Here is a 14,457-nt window from a genome sequence, read left to right as displayed (position 1 = left end):
TATCACCATACCCATTTGAGTCTGCCTGACTAAGATTTACAAGGTGACCATAGCTTGCTTCATACCAACAATCTCTGTGGGATCGGCCCTTACTCGCGTAAGGTTTATTACTTGGACGACCCAGTACACTTGCTGGTTAGTTGTGCGAAGTTGTGTGATCACAATTTCGTCCACCAGCACTGAACGCCAGAAACAAGCAACATCCTGGTGTTTGGACGCCAGGAATATGCCTTGAGGAAAGCTGGCGCTGAATGCCAATAACAAGCATGGAATTGGCGTTTAACGCCAAAAACATGCTGCACATGGGCATTGAACGCCCAGAACGTGCATCACTTCGGCGTTTAAACGCCAGAATGGTATGCTAAGGCATTTTACATACCTAATTGGTACAGGGATGTAAATCCTTGACACCTCAGGATCTGTGGACCTTACAGGATCATCTCAGGATCTGTGGACCCCACAGGATCCCCACCTAACATATTCCCACCTTACCTCCTAATTAATCCTATAACACACTTTCCCAAAAACCCTTCACCACTCACATCCATACACTCTTCCCCATAAACCCCACCTACCTTCAAAATCTTTCCCACCCTAACCCACCGTAAATGCCCGAACCTACCCTCTCCCCCCTCCCTATATATAACCCTCCATTCTACTTCATTTTCACACAACACAACCCCCTCTTCTATACCTTGGCCGAAACCTACACCTCCCCTTCTCCTCCATATTTTCTTCTTCTTCTTCTTCTCTTCTTTCTTCTCTTGCTCGAGGGCGAGCAATATTTTCAGTTTGGTGTGGTAAAAGCATAAGCTTTTTGTTTTTCCATAACCATTGATGGCACCCAAGGCCGGAGAATCTTCTAGAGAAGGAAAAGGGAAGACAAAAGCTTCCACATCCGAGTCATGGGAGATGGAAAGATTCATCTCCAAAGCCCATCAAGACCACTTCTATGATGTTGTGGCCAAGAAGAAGGTGATCCCTGAGGTCCCTTTCAAGCTCAAGAAAAATGAGTATCCAGAGATCCGACATGAAATCCGAAGAAGAGGTTGGGAAGTCCTAACCAATCCCATGCAACAAGTTAGAATCTTAATGGTTCAAGAGTTCAATGCCAATGCATGGATCACTAGGAACCATGATCAAAGTGTGAACCCGAATCCAAAGAATTATCTTACAATGGTTCGGGGGAAATACTTAGATTTTAGTCCGAAAAATGTGAGGTTGGCGTTCAACTTACCCATGATGCAAGGAGATGCACGCCCCTACACTAGAAGGGTCAACTTTAATCAAAGGTTGGACCAAGTTGTAACGACCCAATTTTCAATATGTCTAGATCATACCGAAAACTGAGCGCTACCAATTTGTCCTCTTAATTATTATCTATTATTTATCATATGAGCCTGATTTGTTGTTAAAAACGTAGTTAATTTGCGAGGTATTTTTTTTTTGAAACGTTTGAATTAATAGATAGAATCACTCATAATCAATTCACAAGTAATAACAGGTAAAACAGTTATAAACAACCACACATAAATACATCACGAGTAGCTAGCAACATTCATTTATCCAGCCTTTGTTAGAGTATAGACCTTTAGTTAGAACACCCCTAGATATAGCTAGATAATAACTATATACATATATATACATACAACATCCCAGGTCCAGACCTATTCAAGAGATCCCTAAGCTGGCACCCAGGCTAGCCTAGACTCTATACTCACCTAGTCCCTCTAAATTACTAAAGCGAGGGAAAGTACGGTCTATGTCTTCAAAACTCAAGTCAGGTGGAACGTCATCAGAAGATAGAACATTATCTGCTACTCCTCTGCACGATCAGACTTTTCCACAGGACGCATCTTTGGTACCTCATGAGGTAGCCACACAATAGGAATCTCGTACACAGGATTTAGGTTAAAGTGCGCATACGAACGGGGTGCAGACATTTGCTGGTCTCACAGTATATACATATAATCAGAGAATGAGATTCACCCTAGACTCAGAATCCTCTTTGCAGAACCATCATCAACGAACTACGGTAAGGTACTCTTACTTCCATCTGAAGGGGGAAGGGAGAGAGAAGGGGTAAGAACTGGGGAGTTCTTAGTAGGGTCGGGGTTTTTAGTTAAGTTCATTAATTTCGTGTTGTTTAGCAGATAAATAGCAGAATATCGAGAAGCAGTGGACATAAGAAGCAGATGACTAGAGAAAATAGAGAAAATAGAAAGCAAAACACAAACAAGAGAATACAAGAAAATAAAACACAGACACGGTGAATAGAATACAAACAAAGAAAGCATGCATTCAAACAACAACCATAACAGAGTAAATGCGCAACCAAGTATGATGCATGTCTAGCCCTAGTGCAGGTAATGAGCTCATCTGTCGGTTACTAACCCGCTCCCGACGTTATCCAGCAACCTCTGTCTGGATAAGGCTTTCCTATTGGCTATACCCCTGTGTACAGGAAATAACCCCTCTGCCACCACAGGGTCCACTGCATACAGGAAATAACACATCTGCCACTGCAGGGATGTATGCCGACACACCTTCTGTATACAGGAAATAACCCCTCTGCCACAACAAAAATGGAACAGGTGGTCACGGTACTTCTGTAGCAGGAAATAACCCCTCTGCCTTACAGAATTAAAACATGGATCTGTACCGCAGGAAAGCGTTCTCCGTGGTCGCACCACCATCTATCTGACTGCCTTCACGCAGCAGATCATCACATAAATATCTCAGGAGTTGCCATAATGCAACAAATGAATGAACACATCTCTTGGGTTGCCTCAAGCAACAAATGACCTTTCAACAGGTCCTCTGCTTTCTATTCTCTTTTATAATCATAAATACGCAAGCGGGACAAAACCCACGTCCTTGCCAACAATTTCATAAACTAAATACGTTTCCTCAAAAGAATCAGTGTAATTATCATCATAAGTTATCATTCTCGTTATTCATCTCTAGTTACATATTCATATACAATACCTCTCTCTTTCTTTGTTCAATCATCTTGTACAAACTTTACAGCTTTTACTTTTACAATATCTTAACTCAAACCATTTCTCTTTATCAAATTCTCTTGATCTCTTTTCTCTATTCTGGTTACTCTGTTCTCTGTATCTCTTTACTCTGCTCTGGTTACTCTTTTCTCTGCTTAACGTATGTATTTAAAGCTTATGTAAATCTCGGTATGAATAGTTCGCCTGTCCCAAGTATAGGTTCATTAAGTCTATACTGAAATAGTTTAACTTTTCATACAATACCTAACCCTAGTCGCAACTCAAGGACTAACTATGTTGCCCTAGTTTGTTCACTAATTTCTGTCTGTTTTTCTATTATTAAAACCTTACAGACTTTTCTTTAGTTTTATCTTGTCTTCAACTTTTTATCTTTCTTTTATCTTTGCCTCACTAATATGTTCTTACCACTCCCTAAGTGTTTTATGAAAGTAATTATGAGATTCTGCACTTAAAGTTGTCTTACTAAAGCTTTTATAGAAAACTGCCTTTTCTGCATTATTTTATTATTTTTTATTAAAATATTATTTTTAATTAAATATTATTATTTAATATTTTATTATTATTTATTATTTTATTAATATATTTTCGAAAATTAACTTTACTTTAACCTTTAACCTTTAAAATTCACTTTTTACCACCCGTAACTTTTAATATTTCTACTTTTACCACCCTAACTTTCAGAAATTACAAAATAACCCCTCAAACACCAAAATAATTACTTCCTTGCCCTTTTATGAATCAAAAAGGTGTTCTTCATTGTTCTTCACCACACTCAAAGTGTTCTTCGTGTTCTTCATAAATTCTTCAGATTCTTTCTCTGTTTTTACCCGTTTTTCAGTCTTTTCAGCAACCGATTTTTACCAAAATTCAAAATAAATTCCCAGCCACTAAAACCCCATATTTTCCACATGATTTCAACACAAATTGAACCTCAATTTAGGGCCTAGGGTTCGTTTTTCCAGCAGCCACAAGAACACACATTCATAGCTTGAATATCATCAAATTTCATCCAAATTTCACCAAATTTTCACCAAGAATCAATCATATATGCAACCACTTTTTAGCACAGCCAAATCATACAACATTCACACAAATCAAACACAAATATTCAAGATTAATTTCGTGACACCCTACCTTGATTTGCTGCTTCAAATCCGGTTACTCTTTCAGGTGGTCCTTAAGCACTTTTTCCTCCTAAATCACATCAAGAACAACTTTAAATCCACAAACTCTCAACTGACCAAATCTCCCTCAGCACGTTAGGAAGAGATATCTCACCTTAGACTTGCTGGAAATTAACATTTCTTGGCCCTCAAGTCAAGTTAAGCATGATTCCTAAGGAAAAACATCAAGAAAACACATGTTTTGCATGGTTTTCCTTGAAAACCAAATTGAAGAGGGAAGGAGACAGCCATCTCACCTTATTTCCAGCCTTGATATGTTATATGGTTATGTAGAGGAAGAAGAGAGGATCATTTTGGTGAAATCGGAGTTTTGATTTGAGTTTTAGTTCAGAAGAAATCAAGCTTTGAAGATTAAGTGTTCATGAAAGTTTCTCTCTTTTCTCTCTTGTTATTTTCAGCCAAAATGATGAAATGAGACAGACTTGGAGGTATTGGGGGTGTAGGAAGAGTTGTGATTGGTTGGCTTGGAGGTGGATTAAAATAATATTAAAATATCTCAGGTGTATAACTACTAAAACTAGATGTATCGGAACACTTGTAAAAACATCTCTAAAAATTATTTTTTGAGCTACTAGCATAAAAGACACTAGTAACATATTTATTATGAGAGTAAAACATGTATAATGAGGCCTTAGCATTGCTAAAGTCATCAGAGAGTGTTGGTGCTAAGCTGCACCAGTAAACCGTAAACCCGGTTAAACTGATAATCTGTTTTTAACTAAAACAGACCAGGTAACCTTATAATATCATTCAATCATCTTCTAATACTAATATAATACTAATATTATACTATTATCTCTCTTCTATCATTAATCGAGTCCGGTTCGTCAAACTGAGACTATTTACGAAAACTAGAATCAAAACTCCTAACCGATACGGTTCAAAAACTAGGTTCTTCGCGATTGCATTATCGAGATTGCCTCAGAGGAGGTTCTAGCTTAAGGATGACATAATGATAATGAGGATTGAGATGCTTGATGATATAACAGAGGTGTTCCCTTTACTGATCTTTCGGAGAAATTCGTACTTTCAGAAAAGATCTCGCGTACTCGAAAATCAGGGTTGTTACACAAGTCCTTATGGACATATGTGTGGAAGGAGCTCAATGGAAAAGAGACTCCAAAGGCAAGCCGGTTCAACTAAGAAGACTGGACCTCAAGCCTGTGGCTAGAGGATGGTTGGAGTTCATTCAATGCTCCATCATCCCCACTAGCAACCGATCTGAAGTTACTTTGGATCGGGCCATCATGATTCATAGCATCATGATTGGAGAGGAAGTAGAAGTTCATGAAGTCATCTCCCATGAATTCTACAAAATAGCCGATAAGTCCTCTACTTTGGCAAGGTTAGCTTTTCCTCATCTTATTTGCCATCTATGTTACTCAGCTGGAGTTATCATAGAAGGAGACATCCTCATTGAGGAGGACAAGCCCATCACTAAGAAAAGGATGGAGCAAACAAGAGAGCCCACTCATGGAACGCAAGAGACGTATGAGGAAGCTCATCACCAAGAAATCTCGGAGATGCCTCAAGGGATGCACTTTCCTCCCAACAACTATTGGGAACAACTTAACACTTCCTTAGAAGATTTGAGTTACAATGTGGAACAATTAAGGGTGGAACATCAAGAGCACTCCATCATTCTCCATGAAATAAGAGAAGATCAAAGAGCAATGAGAGGGGAGCAACAAAGGCAAGGAAGGGACATAGAAGAGCTTAAGGACATCATTGGTCCTTCAAGAAGAAGATGCCACTAAGGTGGACTCATTCCTTGTTCTTATTTCTCTTTTTTTCGATTTTTATGCTTCATGTCTATTTATGTTTTGTGTCTCTACTTCATGATCATTAGTATGTAGTAACTATGTCTTAAAGCTATGAATAAATTCCATAAATCCTTTACCTCTCTTAAATAAAAAATGTTTTTAATTCAAAAGAACAAGAAGTACATAAATTTCAAAAATTGTCCTTGAATTTAATTTAATTATATTGATGTGGTGACAATACTTTTTGTTTTCTGAATGAATGCTTAAACAGTGCATATTTTTTATCTTGTTGTTTATGAATGTTAAAATTGTTAGCTCTTGAAAGAATGATGAACAAAGAGAAATGTTATTGATGATCTGAAAAATCATAAAATTGATTCTTGAAGCAAGAAAAAGCAGTGAAAAAGCAAAGGCTTGCGAAAAAAAAATTTTAGAAAGAAAAAGAAAAAGCAAGCAGAAAAAGCCAATAGCCCTTAAAACCAAAAGGCAAGGGTAAAAAGGATCCAAGGCTTTGAGCATCAATGGATAGGAGGGCCCAAGGAAATAAAATCCGAGCCTAAGCAGCTAAATCAAGCTGTCCCTAACCATGTGCTTGTGTCATGCAGGTCCAAGTGAAAAGCTTGAGACTGAGTGGTTAAAGTCGTGATCCAACGCAAAAAGAGTGTGCTTAAGAGCTCTGGACACCTCTAACTGGGGACTCTAGCAAAGCTAAGTCACAATCTGAAAAGGTTCACCCAGTCATGTGTCTGTGGCATTTATGTATCCGGTGGTAATACTGGAAAACAAAGTGCTTAGGGCCACGGCCAAGACTCATAAAAGTAGCTGTGTTCAAGAATCAACATACTTAACTAGGAGAATCAATAACACTATCTAAAATTCTAAGTTCCTAGAGAAGCCAATCATTCTAAACTTCAAAGGAAAAAGTGAGATGCCAAAACTGTTCAGAAGCAAAAAGCTACAAGTCCCACTCATCTAATCAGAATTAATATTCATTGATATTTTGGAATTTATAGTATATTCTCTTCTTATTATCCTAATTGATTTTCAGTTGCTTGGGGACAAGCCACAATTTAAGTTTGGTGTTGTGATGAGCGGATAATTTATACGCTTTTTGGCATTGTTTTTAGGTAGTTTTTAGTATGATCTAGTTACTTTTAGGGATGTTTTCATTAGTTTTTATGCTAAATTCACATTTCTGGACTTTACTATGAGTTTGTGTGTTTTTCTGTGATTTCAGGTATTTTCTGGCTGAAATTGAGGGACTTGAGCAAAACTCTGATAGGAGGCTGACAAAGGACTGCTGATGTTGTTGGAATCTGACCTCCCCGCACTCTCAACGGCGTTGGAAAGTAGACATCCAGAGCTTTCCCGCAATATATAATAATTCATACTTTATTCGTGATTAGATGACATAAACTGGCGCTCAACGCCAGTTCCATACTGCATTCTGGAGTCAAACGCCAGAAACACGTAACGAACCAGAGTTGAACGCCCAAAACACGTTACAACTTGGCGTTCAACTCCAAGAGAAGCCTCAGCTCGTGGATAGATCAAGCTCAGCCCAAACACACACCAAGTGGGCCCCGGAAGTAGGTTTATGCATCAATTACTTACTCTTGTAAACCCTAGTAGCTAGTTTAGTATAAATAAGACCTTTTACTAGTGTATTAGTCGTCCTTTTGACCACGTAACATCTTTGGTCTCAGTTTTATTTTATTATTCATCTTAGAAGACTATAGATCATGTTTTGGGGGGGGGGCTGGCCATTCGGCCATGCCTGAACCTTTCACTTATGTATTTTCAACGGTGGAGTTTCTACACACCATAGATTAAGGGTGTGGAGCTCTGCTGTACCTCAAGTTTCAATGCAATTACTACTATTTTCTATTCAATTCAATTTATTCCTGTTCTAAGATATTCATTGCACTTCAACTTGATGAATATGATGATCCGTGACACTCATCATCATTCTCACCTATGAACGCGCGTGACTGACAACCACTTCCGTTCTACCTTAGACCGGGCGCATATCTCTTGGATTCCTTAATCAGAATCTTCGTGGTATAAGCTAGAATTGATGGCGGCATTCATGGGAATCCGGAAAGTCTAACCTTGTCTGTGGTATTCCGAGTAGGATTCCGGGATTGAATGACTATGACGAGCTTCAAACTCCTGAAGGCTGGGCGTTAGTGACAGACGCAAAAGAATCATGGGATTCTATTCCAACCTGATTGAGAACCGACAGATGATTAGCCGTGCTGTGACAGAGCATTTGGACCATTTTTACTGAGAAGATGGGATGTAGCCATTGACAACGGTGATGCCCTACATACATCTTGCCATGGAAAGGAGTAAGAAGGATTGGATGAAAGCAGTAGGAAAGCAGAGATTCAACAGGGACAAGCATATCCATACGCTTATCTGAAATTCCCACCATTAATTTACATAAGTATTTCTATCCTATTTTATTTATCTTTTAATTATCTAATCCAATCACATTTGAATCAGCCTGACTGAGATCTACAAGATAACCATAGATTGCTTCATACCAACAATCTTCGTGGGATCGACCCTTACTCACGTAAGGTATTACTTGGACGACCCAGTGCACTTGCTGGTTAGTTGTGCGGAGTTGTGACTAAGTGTAATTCACGTGTGAGAGCTACCAAACTATTGGAGCCATTGTTGATGATAACAAATCCGTGCACCATGCAGCTACAAAAGCATTCGCACCACCCGTCGGTTCCTCTATAGGGTTCGCACCACGCCTACCACGTCCTCGTCCCTATGCAGCCATCATGATCTTGTTCACACTCAACATGCAATATTAAGGTGATCAATCTTAACATTTTAGGCAAAGCTGTGAATAGTCTCTAAAATGGAAACACAACGACAGTCATGCAATCCATATCACAAGGATATCCTATATGCATGAAACACAACTCAGAGAATGCAATGAAGCATGATTCAGTCCATATCCCCAGGCTTTAATAGGAACGAACTGCTCTGATACCAAATTGTAACGACCCAATTCCTAGTACGTCATGATCATACTGGAAACCGAGTGTCACCAACTTGCTTACCCAAAACTATAACTATTCACTATTAAGCCTGTAATCGAATTAGCGCACTATCAAATTTTTGGAAAAACTTTTACTTTATAAAAAGATTTGCGATGGCAGCTAATTAAACATACACAAGTCATAATAAGGAATCAAATAAACAATACACAAGGTCCACATTATATATAAACATAACATATATTGATGCCAGGGCATCTTGGCCAGTTTCACTGACCTTTTCTTTAATGTTTTAGGGTAGTTTCATGCATTTTCTTAGTAATTAAGCAAGTTTTGGATGAAAATACACTTACACCTTAATTCAAGCAAACATTGTGAACTTTACATGATTTCATGAGAATTAGGCAAGAATTGAATGATATAATTGATGATGCATAATCTCATGACTTGGAACAGAGCTTTGATGCACTTTAAATGCTTGATTTCAGGACAAAGGAAGTAAGAAGGAGCCACGTTAGTTGTCACATTAAGCTAATTAACGTGACCACTAACATGGAATGGGGACAAGCTTGTAGCATTAATGGAAAAAGTGATCGCCAATAATGCCTTCGACGCCATCATAGCCCACGTTAGTTGCCACGTTAAGTACATTAACATGGTAGCTAATGTGGAGGAAAAGAGGAGCTCCAACGTTAGTGGTAAAAGTGAATGCCACCAACGTTCCACAAAGGCACATTTAGCCACGTTAAGAGCCACGTTAATCCAATTAACGTGAACTCTAACGTGGGGGGAGGAAGCAATCACCAACGTTAGTGACACTCACCTTTGTCACTAACGTTGGACTAAGCCAAGAGTGCCCACGTTAATGGTCACGTTAAGACCACTAACATGAAGATTAACGTGGAGCTAAGCATGATGGGCCAACGTTAGTGACACTCACCTTTGTCACTAACGTTGGAGATGGCAATCACCACCACGTTAGTGGTCACGTTAATCCAATTAATGTGAACTCTAACGTGGGAAGGAGGGGCGTTTGGAGCATTAGTGACAAAGGTAAGAGTCACTAACGCTCTTGAAGCTTAGGCATGCCCACGTTAAGGGTCACGTTAGTTACACTAACATGAACTCTAACGTGGAGAGAAGAGCCAAGAGCCAACGTTATTGAAAAAGGTGAACGCCAATAACGTTTGCGAAGGACCAAGAGGCAACGTTAGTGGTCATGTTAGTGGAAAAGGTGATCGTCACTAACATTCTCGAACCCACATTTTCACTTAACGTTAACACTACTAACGTCCTAACTAACGTCCATGCCTAACTCACACTTTTCTGCAAGCAAAGCTGAGCCCACTAAAGATTGTAACTGCTTCAAATCAAGATCAAAGGCCCATTTCCAAGACTTGAAGAACTAACTAGAAGATCAAGAAGAGTAGTATATATAGGAAGAGTTTTGAACTAGAAAGGAGCTTGGCAATTTAGAGAACTATACCTTTGTATATTTACTTTTTTGCACTTTTCTAGTTACTGGAGAATGTACTATTTTCTACCATTTTCCATTTCCATTTCTAGAGCTATGAACAACTAAACCCCCTTTCATTGGGTTAGGGAGCTCTGTTGTAATTTGATGGATCAACTTCTTCCTCTTTCCTTTCTCTTGATTTACTAGAAAGCTTTCGATCTTAATTCGATTGGTTAGTTGTCTTGGAGAAGAAACTCTCCATAATTGGATCTCCTCTGAGCCTTGGAAAAGGGATGAGGAGATCATGCTAGAAATGCTTTCTCATGTTGGACCAAATTGGGGTTTGGACGGATATAGTGACATGTAATCCTCCCAACACTTTGATTTGGAAATACATGTGGTATAATCAGTGACCATACTTCATCTCTTCCCATGAGCAAATAAATCAAGGAATTGGGCAATTGTTCAAGCTTAGAGAGATTGGGTTGCCAAGGAATTGGGATCCAATCACCTAAGATTACCAAGGAGATCAATGAATGCATTGATTGAGGAAGAGATGAGAATGAATTTGATCCGGAGAATGCAACATCTCCTAAGCCTAATGAATCCCCCATTTCTGATCTTACCCATTCTCTTTACTTTCTGCCATTTATCTTCATGCTCATTTCCCCAAATCCCCATTTAAGATTCTGCAATTTACTTTCTGCACTTTACTTTCCCGCTATTTAATTTTCTGCAATTCTCAACTCAATTTCTGTTTAGCTCAACTAGCACATCTTTCCAACTAAAGTTGTTTGACCAATCAATCCCTGTAGGATTTGACCTCACTCTATTGTGAGTTTTTACTTGATGACAATTCGGTATACTTGCCGAAGGGAGCTTTGTTGAGAGGCAAGTTTTCGTGCATCAAGTTTACGGTGCCATTGCCGGGGATTGATTTTGTATCGACAATGATTAAGTTGGAAGTTCACTAGATTGAGCATTTTCTTTTGATTGTTTATTTTACCTAGTGAATTACCTTTAGTTTCAGTTATTTTCTTCCTCATCCCCTCTCCCCTCTTTGTTTTCTTTTTCGTTGTTATTTTTATAATTCTGCTCACTAACCCACTAACTGTTTGATAATTTGCACCACTCATACTAACAGCCACTCTAACAAGAATAATCTCTTCATTTTACTTCTTGTTGTGTGCTTTGTTAGTTGTATGTCAGGGAGAAGAAGCGGAGCTTCAACTTCCTTTGATTCGGAACTTGAGAGGACTTTCCTTAGATTAAGGAGGGAAGCAAGAGGGAAAAGAGCTGTTGGTGCTGAGGAAGAGGAAGAATACTTTGAAACAAACATGGAGGAGAACATGGAAAACAACCATGAAGGAGAAGCTCACAACCATGCCAGAGAGGGCCCTGTGAATCATGCTGGGCAAGAGAGAAGAGTTCTAGGCTCTTACTTCAATCCAAACCCAGGAAATTATGGAAGTAGTATCCAAAAGCCAACCATACATGCCAATAACTTTGAATTAAAACCCCAACTCATCACCCTTGTTCAGAACAACTGTTCATTCAGAGGAAGTGCCAAAGAAGACCCCAATCAACATCTAACCACCTTCCTAAGAATATGTGACACTATGAAGTCTAATGGTGTTCATCCGGATGTCTATAGACTGCTTTTGTTCCCTTTTTCACTCAAGGACAAAGCATCTAAATGGTTGGAATCTTTCCCGAAGGAGAGTTTGACAAATTAGGAAAATACGATGAACAAATTTTTGGCAAGATTCAACCCCCCTCAAAGAATCAACAGGCTGAGACCTGAGGTACAAACCTTCAGGCAACAAGATGGTGAAACTTTCTATGAGGCTTGGGAGAGGTTTAAGGACTTAACAAGAAGGTGCTCACCAGACATGTTCAATGAATGGGTTCAACTACACATCTTCTATGAAGGTCTTTCCTATGAGTCAAAGAAGGATGTGGACCATTCATCAAGGGGCTCTCTAAACAAGAAGAAGACCATTGAAGAGGCCATAGATGTCATTGAGACTGTAGCTAAGAATGACTACTTCTATGCTTCTGAAAGGAACAACACTCGAGGAGTGATGGAGCTGAAGCATATGGATGCACTGCTGGCTCAAAATAAGATGATCACCAAGCAGTTAGCTGACCTTACCAAGAAGGTGGAAGAAAACCAAGTTGCAGTAGTCATCACTTCAGCACCAGCTCAAGAAGGAGTGAATACAGGAGAAGAAGGTGACTGGGAACAAGCCAATTATGTTGGGAACTCACCTAGACAGACCCATGATCCATACACCAAACTTACAATTCTGGTTGGAGAAATGATAAACCACTATTTTATGGTTTATCTTGTGCTTAATTGAGTGGATTTTATCAACTCTTTACCCACTTATTCATAATATTTGCATGGTTTTATATTTGCCTTCCTAATTATGTGCTTTGATTGAAAACATGCTTCTTTGGCCTTAAGTTTCCTATGTTTAATCCTCTCTTATTACCATTAGATGCCTTGATATGTGTGTTAAGTGTTTTCAGATATTATAGGGCAGGAATGGCTTAGAGGATGGAAAGGAAGAATTCAAAAATGGAAGGAATACAAGAAGTTAGAGACACTGCTAAGCTGTCCAGCCTGACCTCTTCGCACTCAAACGGCTATAACTTTAGTTACAGAGGTCCAAACGACGCGGTTCCAGTTGTGTTGGAAAGCTAACGTCTGGGGCTTCGATTTGATAGATAATATAACATAGTTTCCCTGATGCTAGGTGACGCGAACGCGTGATCCCTATGGACGCATCGCATCTGCGAACTTCAATCCGCGCGGCCGCGTGGGCGACGCCTCCGCGTCACTTGCTCGCGACCTGAACGTACCAGAATATGCAGGGGGCAATTTCTGGGCTATTTTTGACCCAGTTTTCGCCCCAAAAAACACAGATTAGAGGCTATAAAGTGGGGGAATGCATCCATTCATCATCATGCTCTCATAATTCACTTTTTACAATTTTAGATGTAGTTTTTAGAGAGAGAGAGGTTGTCTCTTCTCTCTTAGGATTAGGATTAGGATTAGGATTAGGATTTTTTTAGGATTATGAATATTTCTTCTGCATCTCAGGTTCAATATTCTTTGTATTTATTTATTTTCAATGTTCCATGTCTGGACTGATTTTCTTATTTAAATATAATTTGAGGTATTTTCAGATCTATAAATTGTTTCTTTTATTTATAATATAAATAATTTGGATTTTTCCCTTTTGGCCTTGGTTGAGTAATTGGTAACGCTTGAGCTGTCAAATAAAGCAGTAGTTGAAATTGGGAGTTGCTAATTAATTTGAGTTCCAATAACTCTATCCTTTCCAAAGGAAAGACTAGGACTTTAGGTATCAAATTAATTAGTCCACTTGACCTTCCCTTGTTTAGTAAGGGTTAACTAAGTGGGATTAAAATCCAATTTTCATCACAATTGATAAGGATAGGACTTCCAGTTCTTGTACCTTGCCAAAGGTTTATTTTCCAGTTATTATTATTATTTTATTTTACTTGTCATTCAACTAACCTTTTACCTTAATCCAAAACCCCAAAACACACTTTTTCATAACCAATAATAAGAACATACCTCCCTGCAATTCCTTGAGAAGACGACCCGAGGTTTAAATACTCGGTTATCAATTTCAAAGGGATTTGTTACTTGTGACAACCAAAACGTTTGCACGAAGGGATTTCTGTTGGTTTAGAATCTATATCTACAACGCGACTATTTTTATAAAATTCTTTACTAGCAAAAATCCTAGCGTCAAAATGGCGCTGTTGCCGGGGAATTGCAAACGTGTGCCTTATTATTGGTTATTGTAAATATTTTTCAAAAAAAAAATCATATCTTTTTCAAAATCCTATCTTATCTTTTTCAAAATCTTATCTTTTTCAAAATATTCTCTTTTGTTAGTTTTTGTTTCTATTTTTTTTCTACTACTATGAATTCTCACCCATCTGGCTTCAAATTTGATTCCAATGTTATTG

Source organism: Arachis hypogaea, chromosome 1 (genome assembly GCF_003086295.3).
Source record: "Arachis hypogaea cultivar Tifrunner chromosome 1, arahy.Tifrunner.gnm2.J5K5, whole genome shotgun sequence".
Lineage (NCBI taxonomy): Eukaryota > Viridiplantae > Streptophyta > Magnoliopsida > Fabales > Fabaceae > Arachis > Arachis hypogaea.
This window is presented reverse-complemented; position numbering follows the sequence as displayed.